The sequence below is a fragment of the Vicugna pacos genome, chromosome 2 (genome assembly GCF_048564905.1).
Source record: "Vicugna pacos chromosome 2, VicPac4, whole genome shotgun sequence".
NCBI lineage: Eukaryota > Metazoa > Chordata > Mammalia > Artiodactyla > Camelidae > Vicugna > Vicugna pacos.
The window spans coordinates 98,454,657-98,468,167 of NC_132988.1; the positions used below are offsets into that span (position 1 = coordinate 98,454,657).

At 33.6% G+C, this 13,511-nt stretch overlaps 1 long non-coding RNA gene across 2 annotated transcripts in view; it reads left to right on the forward strand.

The window, feature by feature from the left end:
• LOC140700455 (uncharacterized) overlaps window positions 1–5,065 on the forward strand; it is a 108,691-nt gene extending 103,626 nt beyond the window's left edge. For both annotated transcript variants that reach the window (XR_012078857.1, XR_012078853.1), the window contains one exon: window positions 4,813–5,065. This is a non-coding gene — a long non-coding RNA (uncharacterized lncRNA). The remainder of the gene's footprint in view (window positions 1–4,812) is intronic.
• Window positions 5,066–13,511: the final 8,446 nt, after the last annotated feature.

The following is a 13,511-nucleotide window of genomic DNA, read 5'->3' on the forward strand; positions in this document are numbered from 1 at the left end:
AATTATAAAATCATCTTAAGCTAGCTATAATATCACAAAAGTGATAATGTCTTTCTATTAGATTTTGATTTTTGAGATACCACCTCGTTCCCTCTCACATATTTGAAGTAAAAAGACATTTAGGAGAGAAAATAACCAAATAGAAGAGCTTCATAATCTGCCTGAAGGCTAGTATAGTGGAAGTGGGGAAGAAACTAGGAAACTACCGCTGATATTAACAATACTGAGATATTTTGAAAGAGGCAGAGTATGAATCATGACATGTGAAACAAAATCTATTAACTTTTTATCAAGGTATATGTCTTACAACGTGGGTAGACATATCGAGAAACCTAAATGTGGTTATTATGTTTAAATGTCACTCTTCAAAGCACAGTCAAATATGCATCAGTGAACTAATATTAATGGAAATTTTCAGGTTACTGCTTTTTGTAGCACTGATGACTGATTTCTATATAAATTAAGGGAAATTATTACAAATGTTTTAGATTTAATAATGTATAGCTTTCAGCTTAGTTTATAAGCACTTTAATTTTTGATATACTTCAATTGAAATACCTGTAAAATAGTTGCCCTTACATTTGTTTCTCTTATAGATAATGCAATAAGATTTCCTCACAGAGAGTGTATGTATATTTTCAGAATAATTTGTATGCATTAATTTAGCACTGTTTGTTCATCTTCAAAGGAAAGTCATATAGAGACAAAGGTTAGGCTATTGCTAGTGAGTTTATTTTTTCAGCTTTGTCTTATTTGCTTCCCGGCCCCTATGCTTTATATGATGCTGACTTGGATCCTCAGAGGACTAAAATGTGTCTAGTGAAGGCACTCTGTTGTTTTGGCCAAGATTCTTGGTTTGAGGTTGGGCATTTGACCCAAACTAGTCAAGAGATTCATATCAAGAGTTCTATTAGTTCTAACAGAGGAAAGTCCCCCTGTTACTACTGGGAATGTTAAAGTGGGAGAATATCAACCTGGCATATCTGCTAAGAGAATCTACCTTTAAAGCCATATTGGAAGCTTCCTGGTGATGTTTGACTAGATGAGCCTAAAAACTCTCTTCCTTTAGAATTTTCAGTTGCTGAGCTAACACATTCCTTCTTGGTTTGGATAGGTTATTCATACTTGAAAAACAAAATCAGTCCTTTATTAATGCTGTGATATACTAAGGGCAATGAGAGAAAATAAGAAACAGATATAATTTTTCACATGGGTATATATGACTTAGGATCCAGTTTTACACAGAGTAGATGGTGATGGATCCCAGTTATCACATACAGTCTCACACAGGTAATTGAATATTGATTTTACTTTGATTAATCTTTGTTTTCATAGTTCACAGGGCCTGTTCAGCAAATGATAGTCATACATTTTGCATTTTCTCTGGAATCTCTTAACGTCTTACAGGTGTAATTTTTTTAATGGTGAAATTATTTTACCTCTAAAATTTCCAGCATAAAGTGTGTGTATGTGTGTATATATACATATATACATATATTACTGTGTGCTTAGAAAAAATGGTAATTAATACTGAAAATATGTAGGAAACAACACTATATTTAATAACATATGCTGTAAAAGTAGTAAGATATTAAAAATTCTGAGTATTTTAACTTTTGAATTTTTAACATTATTTAAACATTTTATATATTCCATTCTGGCATATGTTTTATATATATACTTAGAAAAATGGTCAGAGGTATCTGCTTTATTCAAAGGGATATATAAAAAGGTAAATTAAAATGTTTTACTATTAATGTTTTTGTTCAACACAGGAAAATAATTTTCATCTTTGTATTCTAAAAAATTAATTCAGGGAAAAATATAATTTTTCTAGGATAACTTTTCTAATTGTTTGGAGTATACCTTGCAAAATTATTTCAGGCAGTGCTTTCATATATATGAATATATCTTTATTTAATTTTTATACAATAATTATATATTTTTGGCTGCCTATTGAAATGTACACTTTAAATTATTTTTCCTTATGATTACTGTTGTATTGTCTTCTAATATTGCATCCAGTGTTGTTAATAATATATATGGGTAGATACTAACATGTATATGTAACTTTTATTATTGTCTCTTTGTAGACTAACTATAATTCTCCACCTTTGAAGTTTTATGGAATTTTCTCTTTTCCTAAATGTACAAACCTATCAAGAAAGTATCTAGGAGTCTAGTTTTTCCCTTCATTTCTGAACCATTCTCATAGCATCTTGAGTGTTGAGTTCACACCTTTCTTTCTTGTCTCTTTTTCTATTAGGCAGTTGAATTCCTGAATTCTTTTCTGATTTATAACTTATTTTTCATAAACTCCATACCCATATGATTTTGTAATATACTCTTAGACTACTTCTTAGCTTTATCTTCAAGCTCACTAATGTGTTCCTTAACTGCCTCTATTATATATTCATCCTGTCTATTGACTTATTTCCCCATAATCATTTTTTATTTTTATTGTATTTTAATGTATCCAATATACTTTTGAATCACTCTGTTGATATTAGTTATACTTGCTGTAACATCCTGTTCAATTTATCTGTTAATTCTATATCCCAGCCCTTTTCTATTTTCAGTCTTTTATGATGATGGCTTTCTTCCAACATCTGGTAATTCTCAGTTATATGCTTACTTTGTAATTGAGTTTCCCTGGTTAATGTTTCTATTGAATCTGCATAGTCAGTCTGAGGTAGTGCAGGATCCACATAACCACTAACTGATTGCTGTTTAACTGAATGGGATACTTCTGCCTATGTATGAACATCGCCAGTAGCTCAACAAGTTTTGAAGCTCCAACCCAAAGTGTCACATCTTCTGTTCTGATTGGAAGAAAACTCCTCTTCCATCCCCTTTCTGCTGCCTACCTCAAGGAAAACGTGTAGAAGGATATGCATAAATTAACCACTGTAAGCTTCTCCTGCTGTAATAACCCTGCAGTCACCACGTGATTATACACTATGTAGCAGAAATGTACAAACATTTGTAGAAGTAAAAAATGTCATGTAAGTTATTAGGATTAGAGTTTCACAAAAGAGAAAGGTTACTACTGCCAGCATTTTTGAGAAATCATCAAAAAATAGAGGCTTAGAAACCACACCCTGGATTTTTAATCTGGAGATCCATAGTGACTTCTTCCATTAAGTGATGTGGTGGGAGTAGTTCATGAAGATAATAGTAAAGATTACTGAGGATGTCAAGTGAGCAAGGGTGCATGTTGTTTTCAAGAGACTGACTGAATCTATTTTCACCTTCTTATAACAAAGCCCTGATTTTGTTAAAAGCTGCTGTGATATAAAAAATTTTAAGAATGACCTCACATGCTCGAACTTGCATAGTTTCTTTTCCTGTCAGTGTGAATGGAACCTGTAAATATGATGAGCCATTCTTCCCTTGATTAATTATGTTGTATGGGGTAGTCACCCTTCAAACAGAGAGATTATCCATATGGGCCTAAAGAAATCGCATGAGCCATATAATATTAGAGAATAATCTCCAGCCGGTAGAAGTAAAATAAGTCAGAGATTCCAAGTGTGTGAAGGACTTGCTGGTCCATTGCTGGTTTTAAGATAGAGGGAGACTTATGAGAAGAAATGTGTGTTGCCCTATGGAGCTAAGAGATGTTACCAGTGGACAGCCAGAAAGGAATTGGAGACCCAGACTTGCAATTGCGAGGAACTGGATTCTGCCAACAACTTGAATAAGCCTGGCAGCCATTATTCCATAGAATCTCTAGATATGAGCCCAACCTGGGTGATACATTAAGGTGGCCTTGTGATCCTCTAAATAGAGAACTCAGAATTCTGACACAGAACTATCAGCTAATAAATGGGTATTGTTTTAAGTCACTACAGTTATGGTAACCTTTTATGCAGCATTGTAAACTAATGTATCAGTAATGTTCCCAGCTAAAATTTCTATCCTTCCCTGAATTTTTTAAAGGTGGTTTTATTTATTTATTTATAATATTCTGATTATTTTTTGATATGTAAGTAGACATCTTCCTCAGAGTTCTGGAAATGTTTCTGCTTCATTACTTTTTTCTTGTTTTTTTATCCTTGACACAAAAAGGGACAAACCAGTTGTATGCAAGCCATCTTGTAACTATGAGGCAACAAACTTGAGAATAAAATCCAACATAATAGAGATAATGGAACTTTTAAAAAATATTAAAAACTGGACAGCTGATAGATAAATGAGACATGATTATTTCATGTTTCATGAAACAAGATGGAATGGCATCATGAAACAGGATTGGAATGACTATTTCTAGTCTCCTGATCATGTGAGAAAACCTATACTTCTGTGTTTAAGCTGCTGGCAGTTGATATGTCAATGACTGGTATCAAACATAACCATCACTAATACAAGGATAAAGGGGCATTTTAAAATTCAGATGACTGTATGCCAAGAGAATGGGTCTGGAGAGGTTAATATAAAAAGGGGAATATGTAAGAGAATGCACTGAGTTAAATTGAAACCAGAGAAGAGAAGGACCATGCCCTGAGACTGAACAAAAAGGTTATAACTGTTTTAAATTATGCTGGTAGATACTGGCTAGAGGTGGAGGTGAGAAGTGGGTGCCTAATCACTGCAATTATCAGATTAGGCAGGGGGTGAGGTATTATGCTGAAAGTGATGAAGACTTGAATTTGAGGAGCTAGTAGAATTTTTCAATCATTACTTAATAAAATATGAAACAAGGATATTTAAGGAAAAGTTTAAAGCTTTAAGTGGTTTTAGGTTTATAAATGTCTGAGGATTTTTTTTTTTTTTTAGTATCAGTAACCTATAATGTTGTTTGTTTGCCAGCAATACTGTGTAGTCAAAAAATGGAAGCAAAGCCTGAGAATTGGAAGATTGGTCCACTATTGAGATTTTTCTGGAAAAACTCTGCTGATAAAGGACAAAGAGTGGTGACAGTATAGTGCATCTCTTCCAAGTTCAGAAGAAATGTATCTAAGGCTAAGGCAAAATGGAAAGAATCAAAGAATTTGGGCAATGTTCCTCAGTGTTGTCCACAAACACCTGCATCTGTCTTATAGAGGGTGATTATTATTTTATTTTTAAAGAACTTTATGAAAATATAATTCACATAGTTGTTTCTTTTACTTAGAATGTTTTTATCCACATTCTTCCATGCTGTGCCATATAACAGTGCTTCATCTTTATTGCTAATATTTGATTGTATGGATATATCACACTTATCCATTCATCAGTTGTGGACATTTAGGTTGTTTCCACTTTGTAACTATTGTGAACAGCAATTCTATTCACACTATGTACAAGTTTTTGCTTGACATATTTTCATTTCCCTTGGGTATACCCTAGGAGTGGAAACTCTGGGTCATATGGAAACTCAGTTTGACGTTTTGAGGAGTTGCTAAACTATTTTTCAAAGGCTCTATACTATTTCACAGTCCCAACAGCAGAAAGGATTCAACAAGCATTGTAATTATACCATATTCTCACCAACGCTTCTTATTACTGATTTTTTGTTGTTGTTGTTATAGTCATCCTCCTTGTTTAAAATAGTATCTCATTGTGGTTTTGAACTTTATTTCCCTAATGGCTAATGATGTCAAACATATTTTCTTTGGGGAACTACCTACTGAGCAACTTGGCTTGCTCTTTATTTGGTTTATGTTTTTTATTGAATTGTAAGAGTTATTTATATATTATGGATACAATTCTTTATCAGACATACAAATTGCAATATTTCCCCAAATACTGTGGATTGTTTTTACTTTCTTCATGATAACACTTTTAACACAATTTTTTTTAAATTTTGATGAAGTCCAACTTACATATTTTTTTATTTCATCATTTCTGCTTTTGATATCATATCAGAGAAAACATCAAAGATTTGCTCCTATGTTTTTTCTAAAATTTTTTATAGATTTAACTTTTACATTTAGATTTATGATCCATTTTGAGTTAATTTTTGTGTGCTGTAAGGAAAGAATACAACTTCATTCTTTTGCATGTAGATATCCATTTGTTCTTTGGGTGTTTCATATCATTTTGAATTATCAATAATCAAAAACCGCATGACAGTAAATCCCTAAGAAAGATGTGGAATTCATATTTTTTTTTAACAAATTCCCCAGATGGGTTGTATGCACACTGGAGTTTAAGAATGACTTAATTAGAAGGGTTCATGAAAAATAAAAGCAAGCAAAGTGAAAGTGAGGACATGAAGCAGGTGGGAAGGCAGACATTTTAGGTGAAAAGGAGTTGTTGAATTTTCATGTTGTAACATGGTACCTTTCATCTGTTGTTAATAGTGATGTTTTAGCAACTTCATGACAAGATCTCTTAGCAGTGACATAGAACAAGATTCAAGATGTGACCACAGGAAAGGTTGCCTAACGTTAAAAATAAGTCACTGGAATTGAGCTGTAATGGGAAAAATTGTTTTGATTTTGCATAATGTGGGCATTGCATTCAGGCAGGGAAATGGTAGAAAAATGAAATCATGAAGAAAGGCTATCAGGTACTAAAACCTTTAGTAAATGTAGATAGGGGTTGAGGTGGTCCAGTAACCACTGCTTCTTATACTTCCCTGAGCTTTGAACCAATTGAAGAACAGGAAACCAGAAATGTGAAATAGATTCTCCCAGTCTTGTCTTAGTCTCCTAGGACTGCTACAATAAAATACCATAGACTGGCTGGTTTAAAGAGCAGAAATTTATTTCTCATAATTTTGAAGGCTAGGGAGTCAAAGATCAAGATGCTAGTAGATTCTGTGTCTGGGGAGAGCTCACCTCTGGCTTGCAGACAACCACCTTCTCCCTGTGTGCTCACATGGACTTTCATCTCTCTCTCTTCTTCTTCTTCTTAGAAGGGCACTAATTCCATCATGAGAGTTCTACACTCAATACCTAATTTAAATCTCTTTACCTCCCAAAACCTCTACCTCCTGTTACCATAGCACTGGAGGCTAGAGCTTCAACATCTGAATTTTGGAGGGACATAAACTTGTAGCCCATGACATAGTCTCTGGCAGTAATGGGGAAAATGGACCATTAGAGATTCTTCCTCATGGAAACAATTATCAGGAGCAAAAAAAACCACACCAGCTAATATCCCAGAGAGTTGCAATATCTTAAATAACTGACCATAATCATTAATTTCGTGTGAATCAAGGTTGAGGGCAAACTTTTTGGTAAGATATTAATCCCTATTCAGGACAACTTCTGTTTGAACTATAGAAATTTAAGGCTATATTCTCAATACGAGCTACCGTGCCTTTGGGGATCCTCCAAAGATGGCTTAAGGGCAATATATTTTGCTCAAAATATTCAGGTCACTACCACTTTTTAATCAACTACAAAATCACTTTCTATCTGTGGTAAGTGGACTCATGACTCTCCAAAGATGTCCATGTCCTATTCCCATAAATTTATGAATATGTATTAATTTTTTTGACTCTGGTAACAAAATAAAACAAACTTGGTGGTTTAAAACAACAGAAATTTATTTACTCATTGTGTTGGAGGCTAACAGTCCAAAATCACAATATCAGCATTGTGGGTTTGCCGGCAGAAGTCCCACTGAGACGGAATGAATTACTCAAGACTCTGGAAAAAGTCAAGAGAGCGAGAGGGAGTAGGGAGCCTACTCCTGGAGTCTCTCAAATGCTCCCATATTTATTGAGTGCAGTCGAAGGAGGAATGCAGGAATTTAGGGAAGGACAGGGTGTGATCACAAATGAGTACAAAGGCTTTGTTTATTGTTGGTGTTTGGCTCAAGGTCAGAAGACCCTTTTTGGTGAATCATAATCTTGTTGAGCTTTTCAGCTTATCAGGGAAGAACTTATGAGAAACAGTTGCTTAACAACTTGGACTCAGGCGGCTGAGCCTGTCTTAGGTTGCCCCTCTCAGGGGATCTTACCCGTCATTGGCTAACCAGCCTTCTCACCTCTGAGTCTGCAGCTTTTTATAAGTTGTTTACCATTCCAGCCCAAGGCTGTTTTGTGGATAGAAGACTATCTAACAGCAGGCACACCCAGCATTTACAGCTGAGGGCCTGGCTCATTGCTAAAACCTCAACTATGTAAGCAAAGCGGTTACTAAGCACATTTGCTCTTCTTTAAGGAGTTAAGCGGCTAGGGTCTGTTACAATTTGTTAACCCAATCATGGGCTCCCACTCAGCATGATCATGTTACCTTGGAGACTTTGAGAAGAATTCTCCATTGTCTTTTCCTAGGTCTGGCTGTGGACAGTGATACTTAACGTTTCTTGATTGGAGCTTCATCGCTCCAATTTCTGTCTTTTTTATTTCATGTTCTTCTTTCTATGTCTGTTTTCATATTTCCTTTCTTCATATTAGAACCCAGTCATGCTGGAATAGGGAACACCCTAATGACCTCAACTTAATTACATCTGCAAAGACTCTACTTCTAAATAAACTCACATTCAAAGATACCAGGGGTTATGACTTCAACATATCTTTTGTGGTAACAAAATTTAATCCATAACCCATGCCAAAGGGGAATTAAAGTTGCAAGTGGAATTAAGGTTGCTAATCAAGCATCCTTAAAATAAGGAGATAATCCTAGTTTATCCAGTTGGGTCCAAAGTGATCACTTGGAATTAAAAGTAGAAGAGTAAGGCAGAAAGGAGCCAGACTTGAAGATGGAGATGTGACAACTGAAACAGAGAAGCTGGAAGATAGCACCATGGGAGGGACTCAGTCATTTTGCCGGCTTCCAAGATGGAGGAATGAAGACAAAGCCAGCAAATGAGAGTGGCCTCTAGGAAACGGTAAGGAAACAGGTTCTCCCCTGGAGTTTCCAGAAGGAGTTCATCCCTTCCAACACCTTGATTTTAGGCCAAATCAAACCTCTGACCTGTGGAACTTAAAGATAATAAATTCATGTTATCTTAAGCAAATGAATTTGTGGTAATGTGTTAGCAGCAATAGGAAAATAGCAGATCACTGAGAGATTTAATAAGTTGCTTACCTACTTCCTTCCTCAGATTTATAATTTACAAATTTGACATAGTACCATAAGCTAATAGCCAATACACATGAAGGAACTAACAGAGCACCCAGAAACCTGCAATTCAAAGAGTGGTCCACAGACCAGCAATACAGACATCACTTGAATGTTGTTAGAAATGCAGAATTCTTGAGAATCTACCTATTAACAAATTTCCTAAGTGAGTCACCGGCACATTAAAATTTGAGAAGCCCTGGCCTAGTGAATGGCAGATTCAGAATTACAGATCCTGTTTCTTTTTGACTCTGTAAGACATTTTGTAAAGGGTCTTCATGTAAATTTCATTTTTAGTACATCTCAGAGTTAATATACAGTTTATTGGCTCTTGTGAATGTGATCAACCTCTGCTGATTTATGTCACACTGAATCTGAAACTGGAAAATTACTTTAAATCTTGCTTGTTAATTTCTTTTATTTAAAAAGCTATTTATTGAAGCCCTTTTGGATTAAACAACTTCTAAATGCTGTATCTAAATCATTTTGTTTTAAAATAACTTTTATTCTCTAAAAAACTTAATTCAAATAATTCATCCCATGTTTTTGATACTGCTAAGTTTTACTATTTTCTTAAATATTAGTTTAGTTTCTCTAATTATAAAAGTACTGTGTATTGACCACAAAGAATTTGGAAGATGGAAAAATGAATGAGGCAGAAATTAAAAATCATGCATTTTCCCAGGCATATTTCACATTTAACATTATAATTAATATTTTAATTTGATATTATAAACTGCTAACTTTTCATATTATAAGCTCCAAAACCAAAGAAATCAGGAAAATACACTGTCACATAAAATATTAGTAAAAACAGATAATGGAAAAGATTAACATTCTACATTTGTCTTTTATATGTAGGATAAGACCAATAAGTAAAATTTCTCAGTTTCAGCTGAGCTTAGTTATAATTTTATATCATAAGATGAAGTCATTATTACCTATGCTTTTCTGAAAAAAATCATTCATACATGAGACTTTTATCATACATTGATATGTGAAACCAGTGTCCTAGAAGTAAATACACTATGTATTTTTACACAAACACACATAATCATATGTACTTTTAGAGGCAAAATAAAAATGTCAGTAATTATCATGGAATGAATAATTGCAGATTAATTTTTCTCTTCATATTATATTTTTTCAAGCTGAACATGAATTACTACAATGGCCAGAAATTAAAAGTTAAATTACCTTGTTTCAATTTCATCTTTATTTATGTGGAAAGGATTTTTAAGGCAAAACTCACAAGTAGATACAAATATTATTCAAAAATAGTTTTTTCCCTTTGTACTTGCAGACTTTTTTATTATGGAAAATACATGAAGAATACTTTCCTGTCTTTTTAAACAAGTATGCATTTATTGTAATATTTCACTGAAGTAAAATTCAAATGTGCATGAAAAACAAAAACCAAGTCAAACAGAATCATTACTTAATTACAAGCCTTTTAAAATGTTCATTATGTAGTAGTATGTGACCATATTTGTACTCAAAAAAGCAATAAGAGAATACATAGTTGGACTTTCTTAATTGAAAATTTATATAAATCTGATTTCATTGAAATAAAAATTAAATGTTAATATTTCTATTGCATATCTTCAAAGTATGTTTATGCAATATATTAGACTTAGCTTTATTATTATTAGAATTCTACAAATTTCCTACTCATATTTTCAAGATACATATTTTTACACCTATTTTACCTACATCTATCTATCTATCTATCTATCTATCTATCTATCTATCTATCTATCTATCTATCTGTCTGTCTTTCTACCTACCCATCTATTGTCTTACACATACATACAGTATTAATAGAGATAATTACATGCTAAGCTAGGAGTAAGAGATCGCCAGAGTCTGAGGTTCTAATTCACTGGACTGCTAAGCCCTGCTAAGGATGTCAAATCTCTTTCTGAATTTCGGCTGTCTTATTTGAAAAAGAAAGCAAAATTAGGATACTCCTTTCATTTCTACATCAGTCAAATTAAAATATTATTACTTATCATGCATTGTGAGCATTACAATTAAATAGTGAATATGAAATATTTAGCAAAATGCTTGACACATAGAAAGTGTCCCAATTTTATCTAAGATCATTTCAGTTCTAAAATTCTACTATTCAGTAACCAAGTTTCTCTTCATTTTTTTTTTCTGTCTGTATTTAATGGGAATAAAGTACAACATTGCTACAAATTATTCATTTGTGCTCTTTCCCTTTGCCTTTCAGGTCATTGAAGGTACAGCACTTAATCTAGCTGTTAACCATTTTAACCTGAGGGGTTGTTGAAAGTAAATCCTCTTTAGAAGGCTTTCTAGGGTCCACTGATGATTTCAAAATAGCTTGAAAATCAATCAGATTAACTAAAACATTTTCTACTCAGACATCTATTAGAAAACTGACGTCTGTATAATGCATCTTTGACATTGTGAACCTCTGTCATCTCAGCTCTACAAAATGAGTACTAAAAATTAATACTTCAGGACAGATTTTCCGCAAACTCTGCTTTTTCCTGAAAATTCTTACTTCTAATTAGCGTTAGGTTAATATAAGCAGTGACTTTTTCTTTGAAAATTACTAGGCCATCTTCTTAGGATCTCTCTCTCTCTGCATATACACACATACACACACACACAGTATTTTTAATTCTTATCTTTTTATTGAAATGTAGTTGATTTACAATATTAGTTTCGGGTACACAGCAAAATGATTCATTTATATATATTACACATAATATATTATAAAACACATAGTATTTTTAGACAAAAAACCTTCAAAGTAAAGAAAAAAATCTTACGTTAGTCCTTTATCCTCAGCAGTTATAGGAGGAGTGAATAATTATTGGAAATTTAAAACATGGATACAATTATGCCACGTTGGACACAATTAGAAGACTTGAGTCTCAGATCAATCTGTTAGTAATTAGCTTATTAATATTAACAAACCATTCAAACTCTCTGGACTGCAGTTTTCTTCATTGAATAATAAATGATTTAGACTGTTTTATCTTTATAACTCTATAAAATACATTTCTGAGATATGTGACTATTTGTATAATCAATTAGGTGGACTTTTTATAAAGCAGATATTGTGTTTATCTCATTCACTGCTATATCAACCAATATCTAGAAACCCATCATCAAAAGTAGATGTCCAATAAATACTAATATAAAAATGATGCAGTTTTCTTGTATTATTTTGATGTAGTTCTGAGTAGGAATTTTCAAAATCAAGAGACACAACAATATACAAGCATATTTCATTTTATTGAGCTTTGTTTTATTGCACTTTGCAAATACTTGGTTTTTTTGCAAATTGAGTGTTGGTGGCAGCCCTGCATAAAGCAAGCCTATCGGCCCCATTTTTCCAACAATATTTGCTCATTTTGTGTGTTTGTCTTACATTTGGCAATTGTCACAAAACTTCAAACTATTTCATTATTATTATATTTGTTATGATGGTTTATGATCAGTGATCTTTGATGTTACTATTGTGATTGTTTTGGGACTCCATGAATCATGCCAATGTAAGATGGCAAATTTATTGGTAGATGTTTTGTGATTTCTGACTTGCTCTACCGACCTGACTTTCCCCATCTCTCTTCATCTCTTTGTGTGTCCCTTATTCCCTAAGACACAACAATATTAAAATTAGGCCAATTAATAACCCTGCAATGGCTGCTAAGTGTGCAATTTGAAAGAAGACTTGCACATCTCTCACTTTAAATCAAGAGCTAGAAATGATTAAGCTTAGTGAGGAAGGGATGTTGAAATCCAAGATAGGCCAAAAGCTGGGTCTCTTGTGCCAGACAGTTAGCCAAGTTGTAAATGCAAACTGCAAAAGAAAAGTTCTTGAAGGAAAAGTGCTACTCTTTTGAACAAATGAATGATAAGAAAGTGAAACAGTCTTATTGCTGATATGGAGAAAGTTTTAGTGGTCTGGATAGAAGATCAAACCAGCCACAACATTCCCTTAAGCCAAAGCCTAGTCCAGGGCAAAGCCCTAATTCACTTCAGTTCTATGAAGAATGAGAGAGGTGAGGACACTGCAGATGAAAAATTGGAAGCTAGCTATCAGGTTGGTTCATGAAATTTAAGGAAAGAATGTGTCTCTATAATATGAAAGTGCAAGGTGAAGCAGCAATGTAGAAGCTGCAGCAAATTATCCAGATGATCTAGCTGAGATAATGAATGGAGGTGGCTATGGTAAAAAAGCTGACTTTCAATATAGATAAAGCAGTCTTATATTGGAAGAACATGACATTTAGGATTTCCATAGCTAGAGAGGAGAAGTCAATACCTGGCTCCAAAGGACAGGCTGACTTTTTTGTTAGGGGTTAATGTAGCTGGTGACTTTAAGTTGAAGCCAATGTTCATTTACCATTCTGAAAGCCCTAGGGCCCTTAGGAATCATGCTAAATCTACTCTGCCTATGCCCTATCAAAGGAACAACAAAACCTGTGTGACAGGACTGGTATTGACAACATGATTTATTTAATATTT